Genomic DNA, 24,034 nt, shown 5'->3' on the forward strand with positions numbered 1-24,034 from the left:
CTATTTCCCTAAAATAAACTTTATTATACACCTGATTTAAGCAATACGTGTTCAGTTCAGCCGCTCAGTCGTGTCCAACTCTGCGATCCCATGAATCGCAGCACGCCAGGCCTCCCTGTCCATCACCAACTCCCGGAGTTTACTCAAACTCACGTCCATCAAGTTGGTGATGCCATCCAGCCATCTCATCCTCTGTTGTCTCCTTCGCCTCCCGCCCCCAATCCCTCCCAACATCAGGGTCTTTTCCAATGAGTCAACTCTTTGCATGAGGTGGCCAAAGTATTGGAGTTTTTCAGCTTCAGCATCAGTCCTTCCAATGAACACCCAGGACTGATGTGGCTGGATTATATTCTTTATTGAATACAACTACAAAGAAAAGATTTTGAAAGTTTTTGCTCTGTCTTGGAACTGCAGCAAGAAGTATTGAGCACAATGGAAAGAAGAGTTAGAACACAAAAATGAGGAAGGGGGAGAATGTGTATTGAGCCCTCATTTTAGAAAGCTGTTTTACCTTGGTGCTTTCAAGTAGAACTAGGTGAAGAGGTGAGTTCATTAAAAATACAGATTCCTAGGGACTTCCCTGGTGGTCTAGTGGTTATGACTCTGTGCTTCCACTGCAGAGATGTGGGTTTGATCCCTGGTCAGGGGACTAAAAGGGCTTCCCTGGTGGCTCAGTGGTAAAGAATCCACCTGCAGTGCAGGAGACACAGGTTCAATTAGTGGGTGGGAAGATCCCTAGGAGGATATGGCAACTCACTCCAGCATTCTTGCCTGGAGAATTCCATGGACAGAGAAGCCTGGTGGGCTTACAGGCCATGGGGTCGCAGTCAGACATGACTGAAGTTCCTGAGCACCCACAGTGGACTAATAACCCATATGTCATGTGGTGTGGCCAAAAAAACAAAAGTAAACAAAGATCCCCAGATCTTGCTGTAAGCAGCGTAGGGACACTAGAATCTGCATTTTTTGACATGTATCCCAGGAAAGTCTGTTGCTAAAGCCTCTAGACTACACTACAGAATTAATACAACAGAAGACAATTTGGTTTTCAGGTTAGCCTATTTTTGAAGATAAGGCAACAGATTTAACAGCTAATTTTCCTAAGCTGAGATATCTTACTCACTAGTCTTAGTTTGGGAAACCAAAAGCCACTCCTGACTTGAAGGCAATTCTTACAAGTGATGCATTTGGAACTTCTTACAGACCTAATGTTTTTAAAAGTGGGCCATAAAGCTTGAACTCACTTCAGGTATTTGCACACCAAACCCTGAAAATGGTTTTATTTTAGACAATACTTTCCTTACTCGATCTTTAAACTGTCAGTGGCAGAGTCCCTAAGTTAATTGTAAATTATGGTATAAATATCACATTTATGTTACACATATTTACATAAAGCTTCATTTACTAAACTAGGTATTTGGTAAAGTTAAAACTGATGGGACATTAACTTATAACATCTAAAGCAAAGAATCATACTCATGCTTAAAAATGGTTTAATTTTTGAAGGATATTATGTACTTTCAGTGAATCCTTAAATAGTGAGTAGATTTGCAAAAAAACATGTTTTTGCATTACAGCTGATAGGGATCTCCACATGCATTCAATTCTCATAGCAGCCCAATGAGAGAAGTAGTATTCCCACTGCACAGATGAATCTGAGGCATAGGGTTAAACTTGCTCAGTCAACCCAATGGACAGAAGTGTGACTTCAACCCAGGATGACTGGCTCTGAGACTACGCTCCAAGCCACCACACTACACTGCCTTTTGACTGCTTATAATGTAAAATAATATAAACAAATGCAGTGTGACAGACCTCAGCCAGCAGAAAAATATTTTAACAGCATGTCCTGCCAGTGTTATCAGAGGAACTGCTTTCGTTATCTGAACTGTCAAACGCACTTTAAGTGAACTCTGCAGACTGAGCAAGTATTAAAAAGTAATAACTAATCACCTTAAATAATTAACTCAGCAGTAAAGAGGGGTGTCAAGTAACTTTTCTGAATCTCTCTGGGCCCACAGCCAACAATTATTCTCTTTCTGTTAACACTGTTTTATCTTTCCCTCTCTCCAGATGGTTGAAGAGGTGGGAGATTGTGAGTCTTAAATTTGCTAAAGATAGGTTATCAGCTTGAACAGTCAAGTTTTAGCCTAAGACGGGGCATCCTGCTGGGTGTACAGAGGCTAGTAACTCATAGCAGACAATTCATGGGTAGCCACAGTTTGTCTTTCCATGGGAACACCTCAGGTCATTTCTTCTGGTGCATCTCATGAAAAGCAGTGAGATAACATTTGGACATACTATGTTCCTGTGCCAAAATCTAGAAGTAACCAACTTCCTATATTTTTTGATTATGCAAAATCTTATCTGTTTCCCTCTTTCGCTGACATCTTTCCATTTATTCTGCCAGTTAAACTCCCAGAGGGAAACAGTAGCTTATTTACATTACTGGGTAACAGAATGAGAGTTCAAGTTATTGAAAATTTAGTTCCTATTAGTTAGAATTGGATTTACCACCTTCTGTGTAGGGCCTGGTTGCCCTATAGTTGCTTTTCCCTCCATATATATTTTCCTTGATTTTCACAATCATACCCTCCTCGCTTAATGACACTAAAGAATTTGACTATCTCAGATTTCTCCTCCTCTAGGTAATGTATACTGATAAAATCATAGCTGGGCAAGTCACAGACACAGCCTATTCAAGTCTAACCTCCTGGTTCAAGTGAGCACCAACCATCTTTTCTAAAAGAGGTTGTGAGGATCCCAGGCAGTAGGGCTGGAAAGAATTAATGTACAGGTAATAAGGGCAGGCTTCCCAGGTGGCTCAATGGTAAAGAATCCCCCTGCAATGCCAGAGACAAGGATTTAATCCCCGAGTTGGGGAGATCCCCTGGAGAAGGAAATGGCAACCCACTCCAGCATTGCCTGGAAAATCTCATGGACAGAGAAGCCTAGTGGGCTACAGTCCATGGAGTAGCAAAGAGTTAGACACAACAGAGCATGCATGTGAATATAAAGGGCAGATATCACCTATAAGAACATGTCATTTTTCAAAAGAAGCTGAGGCTCACGGTCATTGCTATGCTCTTTTTGGAACTGTCATATAAACCGCTATTCCTGGAGTACATGAGTGCGTGCTCAGTCACTTCAGTTCTGTCCGACTCTACAACCCTATGGACTGTAGCCCACTAGGCTCCTCCGTCTGTGAGGATTCTCCAGGTAAGAATACTGGAGTGGGTTGCCATGCCCTTCTCCAGTCCTGGAGTACAAGTTTGGTTAAATGAAACAACTGAAAACTGGGAAGGAAAAATACTTAAATCAAATGAAAAGCATCAAGCAACATGCAGGGGAAAAAAAAAATCACAAAAGTACTTCAGAGCTCTTCCCCCTTTTCTCCTGGCCCTATTTCAGTGCAAGGTAGAATTTTAAGTCTTGATTCCTTTAGGAAACGATCAGACTGCCATGAAGTATAGAAAGTGATTTTGACCTCTAAGTAGGACGATTTAAATACAAACCCTCTTTTAATCCCACACGCCCTCTGTAAACAATTATTTCTTACCTCTTTTGGAGCCAAACTTCTTAAAGAAGCTGTCTACATATGGTACCTACTTCTTTCCCCATTCCCTTCACTCAACCTTCGAACTCCTGAAATCTGGCTTCCTCTCAGTACTCCATAAATCTTAGAATTTCCATACAAGAACCCAAAACAGCAACAAATTCCAAACAGGTTCCAAGAATGAGGAAGATGAGTAAGCAGAGTTTATCTGGAAAACCAGAAAATCCAGGACACATCTTTGGCAAATACATTGCCAGATGAGATGCAACAAAAACTGTTCATCTCAGAACTATCAAGAAACAAGCAAACAATTTTAGAAAGACACAAACATGAATACTGAAAACAGACCAGCCATGGGACTGAAATTCAAAAGGCATAATGCCTAACATTAAAGATACAAACAGTAAACAAGAAATGGAATTCTTCCATTGAGACTGTCAAATGTAAAATAAATAAATGTAAAGTTCATCATCAAAAACAGCACTTAATTTTCAATACACTGTCAATTTTTGCATCCCATTACTAGAAAAGTATTCCACTGAAATAGCACAGGACTGATAGGGGTCATTGACATCACACTTACGTAAGATGCTGCTTAGCTACAGTTAAGCAACTGCAATAAAGTGCTCTACTATGTCACTGTTATTTGCAATATACTTTTATACATTACCACTTAGGCAACTGCTTTATTTCAGCATGTTTAACATTTAAATTAAGGTTTTTTGTAATTTTTCTGTCTTAATATAAAAGGCTATGAAACACTCACTAGGAAATGGCTCTATACATATGCTAACATTGAGTCAACAGCATAAATGCTCTTCAGTTCAATGTGGACAACTGCCAAGAAACTATGAAAGATTCTGCTTAATACTAATGACTAAAAGTCTGATGGTACAAGGTAAGGAAGGAGGAAAGCTGAGTTTTATTTTGGCTCAGAGGTGGAAAAAAAAGATCATTTAGATTATGTCAAGGGTTATGGTTACTGAACTTTACCTTATGAAGGTGGAGTAACTCAAACAAGTCCCCAGGCTATTCCATTTATAAGCACCTATGTGCCAAATTCACCAAATCATTGCTTAGGAGTAAATAGATGATTTTGATGAACATTTCCTAAAATGTTTTAAGACAGAACTCACTGAGGATTAACCTTTACAGCAAGTTCAAAAACAATACTATAAAGAGTCCATAATCGAATTAAGAATTATATGGACCTACTTACATAACTGCTGAAAACTGTACATCTCTGCAGTTTCCTTAAGTGGCTATATTCATGAACATATTTATATTGGATTAAGTTCAGATTTATATACATATTCTTGCAAAGAAATGTTGTTCCAGTGCCACTTTAATTATCCAAATCTACTAAAAACTGAGAAATAAAAATCACAGAAAGCTCATTTTTCTGGTTAATTAAACACAGCAGCTACAATTATACCAACCTGTTACAAAAACAACAGTGGGTCAACTAAACAAGACTAGAAAACATATGTTTTAGTTTTCTGAAAGCTGTTAAAGTAAAATGTGTAAATATGAAATATTAGTTTCCAGAATAAGTTAAAAATCTTCCTCAGAAACTCCAAATGCTGAACCCTGTATAACATGTTCATCTGTGTCCACTTTAAAAATAAATGGTGTAGAAAACATTTAACTCAATATAAGCCTATCCAATATAATTTTGGTAAAATGTTTTTCATTTTCCCCCTTAAGTTTTCTTGTCTTAATTCTGTGACCAACTTAAAATAATTCTTACTGTAACTGCTGGGGTTTACGTCACCTTTGGATTGTTGGCATTTCATTTCTGAGAATGGTTAAGAAAATTGATTTTATTTTGGAAGAGATAAAGAAAGGCAATGTAACTGATAGTTGCTGTCTCAAATTTCATAGCTTGAAATATAAAAACATTATTTTAGATCTCTGCAGGCATGAAACAAGTCTAACATTTTTCATAATTTGAGACATCACCTTTTAGAGAATTAACTAACTACACTGATTCTCAATGAAGATGGGGCCTAATTTTCATAACCAATTGAGGGTTTTTTTAACTATACAAGTACACAAGCAAAATTTTACTATTATGTAATTTTTTCAACTTCAGCTACCCCAGGCACTACCATGACAACAGTAACAGGAATTTTACATTCCTTATGTGGTACGGGCTGAAAAAAATTGTCTTATATCATAATTCTATCAAAGGAGAAACTGGAACTATACTTTGTTAAGAATTTGGTCATACAAGTTTGACTTACCAACAAACTGTGAGAAGAGTTCATCTAAGGTAATCCCTGTCCTTGGGTCCTAAGTACTTTGAGACTACTTTTTAAAAACTAAAAAAAAACCCACAACAAATTTACATGTTCCAAAGTCCTCTACTAAATGCTTTACATAACTTTGTTTAATCTTCACCATCATCCCTGAGACCTAGAATGTTACAAATTTCCTATAAAAAATTAGCAAGCCATTCAAAACAGATCTGACACTGAAGCAGCAGGAACACAGGTAGGCCATTAATACTATCCAAAACACTAAAGTCAGTCTTCACATACCACCTCTAAGAGGATCTCCTATAAAAGGACTCATGGAGTGCTTGACTCTTGGCGTTGCTTTAAAATTTTCATCTATTTGTTCTCTGCTTTTATTCTTTAGCAGATATGGATAAAAAGAATGTTACATGGTTTTGAATGTAAAGATCACAAATTTAGTAATGTCAAAGAATTTGCAGCTGAAAAAGATATTCTCTTTATATATTATGTACCCAAATACCAAGAATACTACAGATCATCAATAATTTTTAAAAATTAGGATTGAGAGCAAGGAGTTAAAGAAAAATTATTTTCAGAAATTCAAATATCTTGTTGATTCCGTCTAGATACTTCAGTTTAATTATCTGAATAACTTTCCAATAAGTTTGTCACAGCTCTGAGCTTACTGCTGTGTCTTTTGCGATCAGTTTCTTAGACCAGATTTCACTCAAAGAAATTTTCAAGAAGTTAGGATATTATGGTATTCTTAAGGTAAAATTGATTCCCCCCACCTCTACCATGCATAAATTAATCTTTAGGTCATCTACACATCTTGAAAATTCATTTATGAATATATTAATAAACCTAAAATCTTTATTACTCATGTCACACACCACAAAAAGCTACAAATCTGGGATGTGGAAGGCTGCTCTACCCTTCCACTGTAAACTCACCTGTAGTGTTTTAAAGATATACAACAGCTGGTGACAACCCTGAACAAAAATAATTCAGCTGGGTGAATGGGTGGGAAATAGCTTCACATATCTAGAGTTCCACAGGTGATCCAGACACTTGACCCTATTGAGAAAACTCTTGACCTAACAACTAACTCAATACTCTTTAATGAGCTATCTATAAATATAATACAAATCAATGTCCTAACTCTCCTTTGAGATAAAAAGGTAGGTTTATCTGCGTAAGGCATTCCTAACCGCACTTCTGTTTTCTTCTTTACTTTGGCCACACCCCACAGCATGTGGGATTTTAGTTCCCTGCTGCTGCTGCTCACTTGTGTCTGACTCTTTAAGACCTCATGGATTAGAGCCCCCAGGCTCCTCTGTCCATGGGATTTTCCAGGCAAGAATACTGGAATGGGCTGCCAATTCCTTCTCCAGGCATCTTTCAGACACAGGGATCAAACCCACATCTCCTGTACTGGCAGGTGGATTCTTTACCACTGAGCCACCTGGTAAACCTGCACCTGTTGCATTGGAAAGGTGGAGTCTTAACTACAGGATCACCAGGGAAGTCCCTAACACAGTTTTTATTCTGGAACACTGAGGTTATTCTTTCAGAAGTTGGCATCATCAACTCCTGTAATACTAATTTTTTAAACAAAATATCCACATAGAGTACATACATTTTTTTCCTAAAAGTTAAGGGTCATGGAGTTGTTTTTTGAGATAATAACTAGATTTCTTTATGGCTTGATGCCCATTAGATATAAGGCTGAAAAAAATTTCTAACTACCCAAACACATGACAAATTACAGAAATCACTATATTATACAGGTCTCATTTCTCTCATACAATGTTTCTGAGAAATCTGCTGGGTTCCCCCGCCCCCAGCAATTTTTTTTATAGTAATTCAAATTGAGGAGGTTGTTGCTTATATAAAGAAGTCTCTTACAAAATGAACAAGTTCATATGAGACACAACACCACCCATGAATCACCAACCCCTAAAAATAATCTGTATGAGTTTGAAAGAGAGCCTAAATGTAAATCTGTTCAGTCTATTTTCTCTCTTAAGGTTAAAACATGTCTATAGTTTTACAAAGAAACATAGATCACAAAAAAAATAGCACACATTTTGTTCCTTTTCCTATACTTACCAACATTACTTGTAAAGAAGGTAGTTCTGAATAACAAATAATGCCATGATTTCCATGCATAACTGAGACCAGCACATACTACCTCTGTTTAAAAATGAAAGCCATTCATCTGATTTGTTCCTAGAAACATGGCAATATGTAAGATCATTCTTTATAAAACTGCCTTTGTAATTATCATCTGCATGCATCTGAGAGATGTTTTGACCATGTTTTTTTCATTTATAACCACTCTGCCTAGTCCTTCCTTGATACAATAATCCATTTATCAGCTATAATTTTAACTCCTAACAAGTGAAGTGCATAACCCTACTGACCCAAAGTGATGTTATGTTTTCAGGATAATATGCAAAAGGAAAGGAGAAAAACAGCACTAATATATCAGCCTTTTTAGCCCTTCCGACACCCTCAGGAGCAAAGAAAATTTTTCATCTTTTCATTGTGTAGACAGACTCTGAAAAAGAACAAACACACAGCATTGTTTTAACAACACAAACGGAGAAAAAAAAATACAGTTCATTCGAGATACTGGGCAAAACAACTTAAAAGACCAATGACTTTAGTTTCAGCTACTTAGTTTGAAAGCAAATTAGCTGCTAAAGTAGTGGTATATATGGAGTTCTACAAATTAAACACTAATTGTATTTTTAAAATAAGTTGGTGGTCCATGGTCCTGAAGATCCCGTCTGGGCAGTAATTTCAGTATGCACTCTAGGTTTATTCAAGAACCCTCTTACTCAGGAACCAGTCTCCAGCCGTCAACAGGCCGATCATCAGTATTCCCTTTTAAAGTCTCCCTGCCTTCGCTGTCAAGTATGAAGGTATCATTTTAAACAGGGACTTTGTGTTTTCTTTACTGCGGGGCCAAAGCGCCGTTCCCTTCCAGCTTAGCTACCTTTTAACATCGATGTCTTTGGAACCTTTTGCAAATCACTTCTGCATGAAAGACCAATGAGGGTCCGACACCTTGGGAAAGGAGTAAGGACGGTTGGAGAATGACAAGACAATTAAAAAAAAAAAAAATCTGGGAGAGACAGCCCAATTCCTTAGGTAGAAGCTTCTGCGACCAAAGGCTAGAGGGTCGCCACCCAGGATCCCCGCAACGCACCCCACTCCCACAGGAAAAACACAACCGTCCCTTACTATCCTGTCAGCGGCTCAATTTGCTGCTCTGAGCCCAGAAGTAAACTGACTCCCTCAATCCCTTTGTCACAACGTGGGGCAAGAGGCGTAGGCGACCTCCGCAACTCCAGCAGGGCCGTAAGGCCGAGGCCCACTCGGCCTCTCATGCCGCCACCAGCCGGACACGTCCTACTCGGCCCCAGACGCCGCCTCCATCCCCCGGTGCCCAGGTTCGGAACCCAGGCTCACCGACCGACTTGTCCTCCTTCTCACTGTCCCCTCTGCACCACCACTCGGCTCCCGCGTCCCCTAAAAACTCAGCCGGCGCCGCGGAATCGTTTCAGCACCCCTAACATGGCTGCCGTGCCCACTTCGCTCCCTTCGCCCTCTCCAGGCGCGTCCGACCGTGGCGCATTTTGGGCATTGTAGTTCCGGCGGATAGCCCGGCTGTTCCGCCTGGCCTTGAGAAAACTACGATTCCCAGAATGAACCGCTCCTGAGCATGGCTATTGGGGCCTTTAGGACAGTGGGATGATGTCATTGCAAAAACCCCACTGCATTCATTGTGCTACGGTCTATCCACCCCCCTGCTGCTGCTAGGCTTGCGATTGCCGCTCGCTCCAGCTGAGCTAAGCGTAGCAGCAGCACCAGGGCAAGGACTGACTTCAGCCTTTGGACTTAGGACATCGCAACACCCTCCCTTGCTTGCGTGACTCATTCGCACATCCTTTCTGTTTATGCCTGGGGTGGGGAGAAAAATCCCAAACCAGGTGAGTTGAAGTGATTTATTCAAATGATTCTACCAAGTTATTCCTCCCGCTTAGTTCTCAAGGCTTTCTTTTGGGAAGATGGGGGTGGGAGGATTGGGAAGGTTGCTCGCAAGCGCTGCTAAGCGAAAAGCTCTCTGCAATTTGGGTCACTGCAAAGAACAACTCCAGCAGCCTTCCCCCGCCAGAGGACGGATGCTTGCCAATTCCCTAGTCGCAACTCCCCTCAACCTTTTTGAAGGCTGGGAGAGGGAGCTGGGTTGGGGAGGATGTTGGGAAGTGCTCTTTAATCAGAGGAAGGCAGTGGTGGGAGACTGCAGTCCTGTCACATACGGCCCGAGTGCTGGGATTTGAGTGGGAAGGGGTGATGCGTGGGGAGACAGGGAGACAGTGATTTCATGTGGTCGCACTACTTTGGAACATTTCGTGTCACTTGGGCGAGCACACACTATTCATTTTTAAGATGAGCGTGCGTCTGAGTAGGTTAAGTTTTGTGGGGCTTTATTTTGTGTGTGTGTGTGTGTGTCTACGTCGTTTGTCTCGTCGCCTTTTCTGCCGGTTTGAGGTGACAGTGTCCTTTAATGGTGCACTCCGTGCCAGTCAGAAACATTTCACGTGTCTGGGCAAGGTTCTTTGAGGCTGCTGGAAGCAACATTTTCGTTGAGTGTTTTTCCTCTCCCAACTGCAGGGTTTCAGGATTGTTTGGAAGTGGAGCCGACAGATTTGTACTTGTGCGAATGTTTTAAATTACATTGCAGTAGGCTTCTTGCCACTGACATTGGTACCCTAATGAGCTGTCCTTTCCTGAGGCAGTCACCAGTCACAAATAACGATTTGGAGAATGGATCATTAGGGTTCATTTTTAACGCATCAGGGAAAGGAAAAGTTAGAAGCACTGTTAACCTTCATTTGCCATTACTGAAAGGTACGGCATGGAAGAGTGATCCTGGACTTGGAAACCGAAAATCACAGTAGAGCTTTTTTGGCTTTTTGGTTTTGTTTTTTTAAACAAACTGACACGTCTAACAGGACAGAGAGCATTTTGACCCATGTGATATTGGCTGTGTTCTTGTAAGAGTTACTAGGATGATTAGTACAATAAATATGTCATTTTGGAATAAACAGCTGGCTGACTCCAGAACAGATGGGGCCAGTCTTAGCTGAGAGATCTACAACCTTGGAAATGAATGGACCTGGGGTCAACCACACCCCCTCTTGGAATGTCAAAAGGAGAAATGCCAGAGTGTTTTATGCTTAACTCCAAAATGCCAAACCTTTTCGGAGCCAAGTCAGCCACAGGGGGAAAGTCATCACTGGTTATCTTCTGCTGCTGAACCAATTTTGTTCATTTTTTAATTCAGACTGTTAGGTCTCTGAAGTTACAGCTGGGCGATGCTTCATTCCATGCCGCTTGTTACTGAATGCAAAGGACAGTCCATTGTATGGGCTTTGTAGTAGAGTGATTTATTGGAATGCAATGAGCAGCTTTGGGATTTGGGAAAAGATGGTCTGCCTGGCTTTGCTTCTTTCTGTGTCCCTCTGTTGCTTATTGTCTGCTTTCCTGAGCACCCCTTCTGCGCTGTCTTCCTTTCCACACCCCTCTGTGTCTCTTGAAGTTCTTCCAGTTTCTCTCCCTGTCTGTCCATTTGCAATTCTCATTTTTCCCTCTGTGTTTCAAAATCTCCCTATCACCAGTATATCACATCTCTCTCTAAGAGTCCTTCCAGGCTCTGGATACCATTCCATCTCTTCTCTGCCTCACCCAGAACCTCCAGGGTAATTGAGACTTCAAATATTTCTTCTACTGAGTCCTCATGGAAGAGGCTTTGCCTTTTCTTCTTGCAGTTGGTGCTTGGCAGGATGAACAGAATGAACCTAACCCCTTGGCCTGGTTTGTGGTTTCTGTCACGGACATAATTTGGCTCCTGCAGCCCGAGGAGGACAGTGAACTGTTACAGTTGAGTTCATGCTACTTTTCCTTTCATGGGTACATGTTCTAAGAGCTGCCGGAGCATTACAAGTTTTGGGGTTTTTTTTTAATATAATTTTCTTTATTTCTTTATTTTTGGCCATGCTGGGTCTTCGTTGTGGCGAGGGCTTTTCCCGAGTTGTGGTGAGTGAGGGCTGCTCTTGGTGGCGGTGCCGGGGCCTCTCATTGCAGCGGCTTCGCTTGTTGCAGAGCCTGGGCTTCAGTAGTTGCGGCTCCCCGTCTCTAGAGCACAGACGCAGCATGCGGCGCACAGGCTTAGCTGCTCCATGGCACGTGGGATCTTCCCGGACTGGGGATTGAACCCGTGTCTCCCGCATTGGCAGAAGGATTATTTCCCACTGAGCCACCAGTGAAGCCCCTGGCAAGGTTTTTAAATGCTCTACACAAAATGTTCTCCTAATTCTCAGAGAATCAGTAGACTTTGAATGGCTTCTTCCTAATTTATTACCCACCCCCCACCCCCCCAACACACACACCCCCCGCACTTGCCTGTTGCAGTAAGTCTTTTCTGCTCCCTTCCCTGTTGATTGCTGAGGAGCGGGTCCAAGTGAGCAAACTGCCCATTTGGGTTTTTTTTTTTTTTTGAAGATGCTTGGAGCTGAAGCCGCTTTTCTTCCTGTCATTTCTTCTCCTTTTTGGCTGAAAGAAGTTTGTTATTTTATACCCACCGCCCCATTAGGGCAAAGGAGGTGGTAGTGGCTATGTTTGTTTGTGTAGTAAGAGCTCCTCTAGGCAGGGGAGGTCTCACTGCTGTCCTTCTGGAGGCAACTAGTGTGACAGGCAGATTCAGAAGCTCTCCCTCACCACCTGAGACCTCACACTCACCATCTTTTCATTCCGAATTTTCTTCTAAGTTGCTCCCTCTTCTACCCAGGCTTTTTAGTGTTTTCGGGAGGAGAAATGAGCTAAATGGGAGGTTAGTTTTGGCCTCATTTCTGCCATCTCTGTGACCTTGAATAACTCTGCATTTCTTTCTCCCTTCGTTTAAATCATTTGCAAAGGGATAAGGATCCTTGCCCCTTTGTTTACTTGGCCTGGTGACATGGCCCCAGCCTGTCCTTCTTACAACAGATATTGTGAGCAGCTAGATCTTCCCTTGTAGCTCAGTCGGTAAAGAATCTGCCTGCAATGCAGGAGACCCGGGTTTGATTCCTGGGTCGGAAAGATCCACTGGAGAAGGAAATGGCAACCCACTCCAGTATTCTTGCCTGGAGAATCCCATGGACAGAGGAACCTGGCAGGCATTAGTCTATGAGGTCGCAAGAGTTGGACATGACTTAGTGACTAAACCACCACCACCTCTGTGGTCTGAGGACTGGGTGGGGGTGTGTGTGTGTGTGCTCAGTCGCCCAGCCCTGTCTGCCTCTTTGCAACCCCATGGACTGCAGCCCAGTCTCCGTGAAAAGAGATGCTTCCACCACCATCATGTAATTTATGTTCTGTTAGGGGAGATAATCTGGAGAAGGAGATGGCAACCCACTCCAGTGTTCTTGCCTGGAGAATCCCAGGGACGGGGGAGCCTGGTGGGCTGCCGTCTATTGCATCGCACACAGTCGGACACGACTGAAGCAACTTAGCAGCAGCAGCAGCAGGGGAGATAATCATTGGAGAAGTAATTGCAAGTGTGATGAATTCTCCTGCCAAAGTGGGATGTACAACAAGGTCGGAGAGGAGTGGTTAACTTGGTGTGCTTCCCTTGTCTGGAGGAATCAGGGAAGGCTTCCTGTAGGAAGTGACATTTCAAGAGACTTGGAGAGTGAGAGGAAGTAATTTAGGATGGCAACAGCGGGTGCTGAGATGAGGACAAAGGGTGTTTCTAACATGGAAACTACACGTTCAAAGTACAAAGGAAATAGATGACTATAAGTATTTAAAAGTTAATTAGTTATGGAGTTAGACAGTTTATGGGGGCAAAACAAGGAGAGAGAGACCAGAATGAAGAAGAATGAAGCTGGAGAGGTGGACAGAGTCTAGAGAGGGGGCAGTTTTCTGAGTCACTGGTGAATTTGGTCTTTATCCTAAGTGAAGGATTTTAATTAGCTAGATGAATTCCATATTCAGGTAGGATGATATTAAAAACATCACCTTGGCTGTTAAGTTGGAGAAGAGACTGGAGAGAATTAGCTAAAGCGAACACAAGATGAGATGGAAAGTCATTTTTGTAGTATACCTGTGGGATGGTGGTGGCCTTGGATCTAGGGTGGTGGCCGGGGGCTTGGAGAGAAGGGAAGAGATTGGGAGACACTGAATTTGAAGACTATAGTTGATACAGTTGTTGCTAGATTGGGTGTGGGGATAGAGAAAAGATTCAGTTAAGATGACTTCTGTTTTCCTTAAGCTACTGGATATATCACTTACAAGAGAAAGAGGACATTGGATGGGGACCAGATTTTTATTTGTTTTTTCAAAGGGGAGGGACTTTTGGACATACTGAGTTTGAGGTTCCATGAAGACATCTAAGATCTCTAGCTCACCTTGTCTGTATGTAGAATGCATCGTGGTGGAACAGAAGAGACCTCTGGTGAGGCTTTTTAAGACTAGCAACTACTTATTTATGAGTTTAGACACATCATATTCTTTTTGCGAACTTTAGTTTCCTCATCTGTAAAATATATTTATTCCATAATTTATACTGATCCCTGGCAGCTGTATGTGCCCTGTGTTAGGAATACAGCATTGAATAAGACAGTGTTTGCTTTGGAAAAATTCACGTAGGTGAGGGAAAGGAATATAAACAAATAACCACACACAGGGAGGTTCGTTGGCAGTGCTAGAAGAGACAGTCCCAAGGGAAGTTTTCATGCTTCTTTGGGGGCTCAGGTCACAGGGGGTGACCTGTGACCTGAGACGTGGAGGTAAGAAACAACTCTCCAGACTGAGTCCCTATGCATCTAATAGACTGCCTTGCACAAACTGGGGACTCTCTGAATGTTGTCGATTGAGTATATTAACCTAAGTCATAAGGATGCACTCAAAGGCAGGAAATATCAACACATCGGAAGAGGGCAATTAGTAATACAAATATAAAATGTAAAACGCTTTTAACAAATGCATTGATATGAGGAGACCTGAGCCTGAGGAGACCTTTGAGATGTTTTGTGGATGACTTTCAGGGAAAATTTAGAATTATTTCAGACCTGGTTTCTTTGGGGGCTGAATTTCCTTTATTCCAGTTAGTTTCTCAAAAATAATTTTGATTGTATAGAATGCCATAAATAATGGGTTTCAGACTTTTATAGGTAAGTGAAAATACAAAAAATTAAGATAAAATTGGGTGAGCTTTTGCCAACAGTTATTCTTCTATAGTTAAAGGTGTTTTTAAAAATATGTCCTCCTTTATCTCATGAAATAAAGCGTATTTAATACCAAAGCTTATAGAAAGACCATCATTTTAAAATTAGAAATATATTTAGCTTTGTGAAAAATTCTCTATATTTTCTTTTTTTTTTTTTTCATTTTGTTGCAGAATAGTAAAAAAAACAAGCCAAATACCAGAATGTTATAATAATTTATGGAGCCATTGCCCTATTTTCTTGGCTATGGTAGAAAGGTGGCCCATCTCCAAATAAGAGTTCCAAGTGTGGAAGAATTTTATGTGGACCACAGATAATTTATTTTCAGTTTCTTCTCTATAGGAATTCAACTCTTGAAAGCCAGCTAGGCCTCCTCAAGATTAGTCTAAGGTAGGGCTTCGTAACTTGTCCCTGGACGATCCTCAGGGAGACCATGAACCCCAGAGATCATATGTTGATGTGTGTGTGGGGTATGTGTGTGAGAATGAGTCCACATGTGCAAGTGTACATTTTTTCTATCGCTACATATGTGTCATTGGACAAGCGAATTAACCTCTTTGAACCTCTGTTTCTTTACGAGATTGTTGTGAGGTTTAAATGAGACAATATGTTTTTTGAAAATGTCTGATACTATGCCTGGAATAGCTGGTGTTCATTGAGGCTGTTTTTGGCATTATTCACTATTTTGAATATCTTATTGATTGACCGATGCTTTCCTGGTACCCACAGTGACATAATGAAGAGGAAGATATCTCAGTGTAACTAGACAACCGAATGCAATGGCAAGCACACACCCATTGCCAAAGTAGAATTCTTGCCAGAAATGTTTAACCTCAATCTAATCATGAGGAAATAATCAGGCAAATTCAGAGTGTGGGACATTCTGTAGAGCAGCCAGACTGTGATCTTCAAAAGTGTCAGTGTCATCAGAGAGAAATAAAACAAAGGAAAACAAAATGTATGGGGGACTAATCTAGATTAAAAAAGACTAAAGAGCTACGGCGGGCTTCCCTGGTGGCTCAGAGGTAAAGAATCTGCCTACTAATGTAGGCGACATGGGTTCGATCCCTGGTTCGGGAAGCTCCCCTGGAGTAGGAAACAGCAGCCCACTCCAGTATTCTTACCTGGAAAATCCCATGGACAAAGGAACCTGGTGGGCTACAAGGCCATGGGGTCACAAAGAACTGAACACAACTTAGTGACTGAGCCAGCATGAGCAAAGAGTTATGACAACCAAATGCTGCATGCAACCCTTGATTGGATACTGGACTTAAAAAAGAAAAAGCTATAAAGGACATTGAGGGGACAGTTGGGGAAATTTGAATGGGAGCTGCATGGGAGATAATCAGTAACAAGGTTAGTTTTCTTGGATGTGGTAATGATTCTGTCTGCGTAGCCTGTCATCTGGTGAATATTATTGTTCAAGTCAGTTGCCCATTCCTGAATGTCATCTTTAGGAATGTCACAGGAAATCTAGAAGACATCAAGGCCTGCTTCAGAAGATAGTGATTGTTTTGGTCACTGCATGTATTTAGTCAGCTTATGGGCTGGAATACTGTTTGTTGGCAGATATTGTAGGTGATCTTTTCTGTCCTTTCTGACCACGATTCTGTCATTCCCCACTGCAGCTGGCGCTCTTTATTTCTAGAGGTAATGATGCAGGTGGCTGTTTCCTGAGTAAAAAAGAGAGATAAGTGGGGGAATAACTCAGGAGTAGAGCATTTGACTGCAAAGAGGAAAGGACATAAAAGAGGACATAAACATATAACTTAAATTAGTTTTTTTATTCTAGACATAAGAGAAATCAAAATCCATTAAAGACATGTCTAATGAACTACAAAGGGAAAATTCCCTTAATTCTACCTCACATAGTCCACTGTTGTGATTTTGATGTGTATTGCTGTCATTTCCTGGCCTTCCTGATAGCTCTGATGGTAAAGAATCTCCCTGCAATGCCAGAGACCTAGGTTTGATCCCTGGGTCGGGAAGATGCCGTGGAGAAAGGAAGGCAGCCCACTCCAATATTCTTGCCTGGAGAATCCCATGGAGAGAGGAGCCTGGTGGGCTGCAGTCCAAGGGGTCACAAAGAGTTGGACACAACTGAGCGACTAAACATGTACACACACGCTGTCATTTTCCCTCACATGTATGCTAATGATGTTATTATAATACGTATCCGGCTTGCTCTCTTTCACTTAATGTATTTTGGGCATTTGCCCCATGTATTTGCATCTTCCTCTAACTTACCCTTTTTGGTGGCTGTCAGACACTGCTGCGGTGAGCATTTGAGCGTGCATCCTTTTGTAATAAATTTGTGGGAGTATTTCTGTAGGATTCATTTCTAAGAGTAGAAATGCTGGGGCAAAGGGCATAGATATTTTTCATTTAAACTGCCCCCTGATTTAAATTCTTATCACAGTCTTTGAAGTGTCATTTTTATACCTTTGCCAAGTTCATTAGCCACTTAGACTAGCCTCTCTTACTAAGGGAAGGAAGTTGTAATGGTTTTGTGATCGCTGTAGTAAAGGTTGATACATCAATAACATGGAAACCTCTGGAAGAGAGAAATAAAATGTATTATCTCAGACTGCAACACAGCATGATGTTTAAAAAGTGAACAAGAACAGTAACACAGTCAAGAGTCTTCCCCCAGAAAATTTTGCAGGGAAATTTTATTTTTGAGTTAAGGTTAACTTCACTAAAATGCAGACACTGTCAACCTTGAATTGAAAATCATCTCTTCTGCTCACTTCCTCTCCATCTCTGTCACGCAGCCACATAAGAAAGGGGAATTTAAACTCTGCTGTTTTAGTATCTGAAGCTGGTGGCTAAAAGGCCTGATTTTTCATCTTTCTGAATAGCCAGAGAAGCAATCCCAAGGCAGATTTTTGGCATTTTTTTGAAGAAAAGGCCTGAGTTTAAGAGTGGCCATCAGTGACTCACTGTCCTGCAGAGACCCTGGGATCACTGAGCTGTGAGGTATTTCCATTCTTTTAACCAGTTATTTTCGTTCTTCTGCGGCTGGGTTGGGCAAACAGAAATTTGAGTTGTGCGCTCAGTGGGTAATTCATTTTTTGAAACCTCAGTTTATTCATCTCTAAAATAGGGATTACTTTGAGGGCTCAGATGAAATAATCTGTGTAGTAGGACTTTTGCTAATTTTGTTGTTGTTCAGTCACTGAGTCGTGTCAGACTCTTTACAACCCCATGGACTGCAGTATGCCAGGCTTTCCTGTCCCTCACTATCTCCTGGAGTTTGCCCAAACTCATGTCACATAAATTGGCAAATTTATGTGCACATGAATATGTGCTTTTGTTAAGGTACTGCAGTCTCTGGCTGGGCCAGCTCATATTAATCGTTTCTCTAATTCCAGTGGCATTTGTAGCCACAGAGACTTTCTTTAGGTATTCTGTCTCATAATGTCTTACCATTACTTCTTCATCCAGTATTTGTGAGCATAAGCTAAATGCAAATTCCTGTGCTGGGTGTTCTGATAGGGAAACAAAGGTGGAACCCTCCCGAACTTTCCTTCTCTGCTTTTATTCTAGGAGATTAATATTTTACTAAGTCTTCAGTAACACATGCTTTACAGAGGTGTGTTATGTATGCTATCTTATTCTCTCAACCTCACTTGTAGATTCCAGCTCTATTTTCCCATGTAAATGAGGAAATAATTCTTAGTGACGTTAAGTAACAGTTCTGTTTTGCTTTTTTTTTTTTTTTTTTTTTTTTTTTTTTAAAGGTTACCAAACTTTAAAAAATTCACAGATGTAGGCCCCAGGTAGTTCTTCTGCAACCAAAACCTTACTGAATCTCCAGGTGTTTCCTGTTTTTGTCTTGTCATCTGATCAGAAGTGTAAGCTTTCTGAAGGCAGCACTGTCTGGCTGGTGGCATTTACTTTGATTTGATTTGTGTTGGTGGTGCTGCTGGTAAAGAACCCTTCTGCTAGTGCAGGAGACATGAGACTTGGGTTCAATCCCTGGGTCGGGAAAATCTGCTGGAGGAGAACACGGCAACCTACTCCAGTATTCTTGCCAGGAGAATCCCATGGACAGAGGAGCCTGTTGGACTATAGTCCATAGAGTTGCAAAGAGTCAGACACGACTGAAGTGACTTAGCCCAGCACACAGCGTGGTTAGAGGGCAGGAGCTTTCTGTAGATCTGCTGAGTTGGTTGAAGCCATGATGGGAACTCTTACAACACCTACTGGATGTCAGGTGATTCACATGTTTTGTTTGATTTTTTTTTCCCGCAACTTATTTTGAACAATTTCAAACATATAGAAAAACTGCAAAAATATTACAGCAAAAACTCTTATACCCTTCATCTAGATTTATTTGCTTTCCCATCCTGATTGTGTGTGCGCGCACACACACACATACACTGACATACACATTCATTTTGTTTTTTTTCAAAATCATATGAAAGTAAGCTGCAGACACCACAACACTTTATCTCTAAGCACTGAAGCGTGTATGTCTAAAGAACAAGGACATTCTCCCCTGTAACCACAATATCATTACATTAGAACAATAATATTTTTCAGATTTCCCCAGTTGTTCCAATGATATTTATAACCTTTTAGGGGAAGGGGGACACAGAATTTAATCAAAGATTGCTTATACAGTGAGTGTAGTTGTGTTTCTTGAATTTCCTTTAATGTGGCTAAGTTCCCCTGCCCTTTTTTTTTTTTTTTTTGTCTTTCATAACATTGACAGTTTGAAAATTCTAAGCTGCTTTGTAGACGGTAGGTTGGATTTGTCAGCTGGTTTTGTCATTCTTATGCTCAGGTTAAACATTCGCAATAAGAATTCCCCATAGGCGATGCTGTATCCTTCCCCTTGCATCACATTAGGGTGACACATAAATGTCAGTTTGACCCAAGGCTGGTGATGGGAACTTTGTATTTTGAATGTGGTGGCCTTGCCAGATCTATACATTGTAAAGGAACCCTTTTCTCTTTCTAATTTATTAATGTCTTTGGGGTGATACTTTGAGATTGTTTCAATCTCCTGTTCCTCAACAACTTTTGTCTCTCTGATTTAAACATCTATTGATAATCCTGGCCTAGATCAATTAACATCTATAAAAGGATGATTTTCTGTTTCGTTTTTAAAACTTTTTATTTTGTATTGGAGTATAGCCGATTAACAACGTGATAGTTTCAGATGAGCAGCGAAGGGACTCAGCCACACATATACCCCCCTCCCATCTAGACTGCCACATAAGACTGACAGAGTTCCCTGTGCTATGCAGTAAGTAAAAGCATGATTTTCTAATTCTCTCTTTTTTTCTGTATTTGTTTTCCAGCATTTTTCCGATAAATTAGCTTTCAACTCCCCTACTCTTTTATTTACTTATTTATTTTTAGTATCACTTGGATTCCTGGATTCTTCCCCCACCCCCATGTGTTACAATCCATTTCCAACCTTCTGCCTCCCCTGCTCCCATATTTATGCTTTTTGATACAAAAATTGTCCCAAATTTAGCCAGTGGGAGCCTATTGAGCCCTAAAAGCAACCTGATACAGTAGGTGGGATTTTTGCCTACTTTATGAAGTGAGGAAATTAAAGCTCAGAAGATAAAAGTAACTTTCCCAGTCATGGTGCTAACAGCTAGTCAGCAGAAGAGGCTGTGCCTTCTCTAGTAGCTCAGATGGTAAAGCACCTGCCCGCAATACAGGAGACCTGAGTTCAATCCCTGGGTCGGGAAGTGGCAGCCCACTCCAGTATTCCTGCCTGGAGAATTCCATGGAGAGAAGAGCCTGGCGCGCTACAATCCATGAGATGGCAAAGAGTCAGACATGAGTGAGCAACTAACATGCACACGCACAGAAGAGGCTGAATGCAGACCCAGTTCCGACTAACTCTGAAGAGGTTCCTGCTGTTGAAGCTGTCTCCCTTCAGTCCAGAAGCAGAATGTTACCTGATGAAACCAAGTTAAGAAGAACGCACAAGCGTTGCGTCATCATTGCTGATAGCAAATGATTGGAGACCACCTAAGTGTGCATCAGTGGGAAGCTGGTTAAATAAATGGGTATGTTCACAAAAGGGAAAGCTATTAAACTACCAACAAGAATTAGGGTTTCTCTAAGTGCGGATATGCAAAGATCTCCAAGGATATTTTAAGTGAAAGAAAGATGGGTCCTCCACACCCCTCAAAAAGACGGCTGATGCAGAAGAGTGCATGTTTTGTGAAAAAAGTAGGGGGTTAAGCAAATACATTTGAATTTACACATAGGAATCTGGGAAGGATATAAAATAACAAAATGGTTACTCATACCAGCGCAGTAGGAGTTGGGGGGGTGTGTGTGTGTATGTAGTGAGATTTCTTAAAATTTACTCTTTTATTTGATGCTGGCTTTTAAATGACTTTCTTGAGATAAAATTCACATGAACTGTATGTATTCAGTTGTTTGTTTTAGAATGTTCACAGAGTCATGCAGTCATCACCAAAATTAATACTTAGAGCAGAAACAAGGCCCTGTGTTTCAAGTCTCAGTCTGGTGCCCTTCACCCGGTGGGCCTCAAAGTTATTTGGGTGTCCTGGTTGGGGAAGGCATTCAGTAGCCCTTAGCTGTTATTTGGGAGCCAAATTGAAATTGACCTCTGGCATATGGGGGGCTTCCCAGGTGGCACTAGTGGTAAAGAACGTGCCTGGTAAAGAACGTGCCTACTAATGTAAGAAACATGAGACTTGGATGCAATCCCTGGGTTGCGAAGATCCCCTGCAGGAGGGCATGGCAACCCACTCCAGTATTCTTGCCTGGAGAATCCTACAGACAGAGGAGCCTGGTGGGCTACAGTCCAGAGAGTCGCAAAGAGTCCGGCATGACTGAGAGACTAACACTAGCATTTGAACAACATTCTCTTAACATCTCTTTTCTTCCCTTCCCTCTCCTCCACCACACAACCACGTTTCTGATTTTTGTCTCAGAGAGCCATTTGAATTAGCCATGAGGAATGTTAATTGTTTCAGCAGACAAAAAGAAACTCCAATAAGTTTTCCTTCTAGGACTTAAGAACTCTACTTTCTAAGAGCTAACTTTGGAAGGAATGTTTCTGGTCTGCAAAATTTGGAGAGCAACCTCAAAAAGAATTCATGTCCAAAAGGAACTAGGAGTAGGGCGGGGAGCTCAGTTTCCTTTGAGACAGATTGAAATAAATATGTCTGTCTGAAATAGTCATAAAGATCTATTTCTTTTTTCATCATTTTGCTAAAAAGTTCAAACTTGAATGATCAAATTCAAGACAGACTCAGCCCAGGCACCAAAAAATAACACCCTCAAGTCATCCTGATGAAAAAATGTGAGATCTTTGACAGGCTGCTTTGTTCAGTGAGGTGGTCCTCAGTACAACGTTTAAGTTTGTCCCTTTGAAGTGGCAAAATTTCCAACATCCAGACCTCAAGATTTCAGGAGAGTGAAACCAATCCAGATTCATTGTTACTGCTGTGTAGTGTCTTTCTGTTTTGACTGTTACCTGTAATGAATTGTTTGCTCTCAGAATTCTGCATAGTCTTTGCCTTTAAAGTTATCATGGCCAGAAAACTAAATGGCCTGCATGTATGTGCAGTAAATTCCTTATTATGTAACTTTATAATCATAATACTGGTATACTTTTTTTTTAAGTTTATGGTGTGCCAAGTGCTGTGCCAACTGCTTTCCATAAGTTATAATATTTAATTGTGGCAAAAACCACATAAGGAAACTGAGACTCCGAGAGCTTAAGCAACACGCCTAAGATCACATGAGTAGGAAGAGGCAGATCCAAGACCAGAAATCAGGACTGTCTACTGCAAAGCCTGTGCTTTTCTGCTGTGTAATACTGCCATTTGCAAATTCTTGCCTAGGCAATCCCACAGACAGAGACGCCTGCTGGGCTGCAGTGCATGGGGTCGCAGAGTTGGACATGACTTAGCCACTAAACAACAACTGTCTTACTTACTTGATAGGTTTTTATTAAGTGCCATCACGTGTCAGGCACCTTGAGAACTATAGAGATGACTGAGACTCATTCATTGTCTTTGGGAAGTTCACATTTAGTAGAGGAGATAAGACAGACAAACCTCTATACACTCATGTTCACATCAGCATTATTCACGATAGCTAAGAAGTGGAAGCAGCTCAAGTGTCCATCAACAGATGAATGGATAAGCAAAATGTAGTATGTGCATGCAATGGAACATTGAATAATTATTCTGTGTATTCAGTCTTGAATGTATTTCAAAGCTGAATAGCCTTTGAGGGAAATTCTGAACACATGCCACAACATGGATGAACCTTGAGGACATTTTGCTAGGTGATGTAAATCAGGCAGAAATGGACAAATATTGTATGATTCCACTTAAATGAGGTACCTAGAGTAATCAAACTCAGAGAGACAGAAAGTAGAATGCTTGCCAGGGGCTGGAGGAGGAAGTAATGGGGGGAGTTGTTGTTTAATGAGTGGAGAATTTGGGTTTCACAAGATAAAAAAGTTCTGGCAATTAGCTGCACAACAATGTGAATGTACTTAACACTGCTGAATTGTCCACTTAAAAATGGTCAAGGTGGGGGACTTCCTTGGCAGTTCAGTGGTTAAGATTCTGAGCTTCCACTGCGAGGGGCACAGGTTCGATCCCTCGTTGCAGAGCTAATATCCCACATGCTCTGTGGCACAGCCAAAAAAAATGGTTAAGGTTGTAAATTTTACATTGTGTGTATTTTGCCACAATTTAAAAAGCCAAGCGGATACCCCCCGCTGCTATATTAATTAGTGAGAGAGGAAGGGCTAATGACATCATGGGAATCAGAGACAGCTTTTTAGACAAGGTGTAACTAGCTGGGTGGTAGAAGATGGGTAATTTGTGTGGCAGATTTGGGAAGCAAGGGCAACCACAGTGAAAGGAACTGGGAGCAACATTATAGAGGCTATTTGGCTTTAAGGTCTAATTCCAGCAAGCAACAAATTCCAA

General features: G+C 41.2%; 1 protein-coding gene across 4 annotated transcripts in view; it reads left to right on the forward strand.

Annotated features, from left to right (window-relative positions):
• The window catches only part of RAB30 (RAB30, member RAS oncogene family), a 146,786-nt gene that overhangs the window by 38,068 nt on the left and 84,684 nt on the right, over nucleotides 1-24,034 (forward strand). The window contains exon 1 of one of the 4 annotated variants that reach the window (XM_043451088.1): nucleotides 9,586-9,797. The exons of 2 other annotated variants lie outside the window; for them this stretch is intronic. The gene's annotated coding sequence lies outside the window, so the exon portion shown is untranslated. Of the gene's footprint in view, nucleotides 1-9,585; nucleotides 9,798-24,034 lie in introns of those variants that run through there. One more of the 4 variants, XM_043451087.1, reaches the window with a different exon arrangement.

This window comes from Cervus canadensis, chromosome 29 (genome assembly GCF_019320065.1).
Source record: "Cervus canadensis isolate Bull #8, Minnesota chromosome 29, ASM1932006v1, whole genome shotgun sequence".
Taxonomy (NCBI): Eukaryota; Metazoa; Chordata; class Mammalia; order Artiodactyla; family Cervidae; genus Cervus; species Cervus canadensis.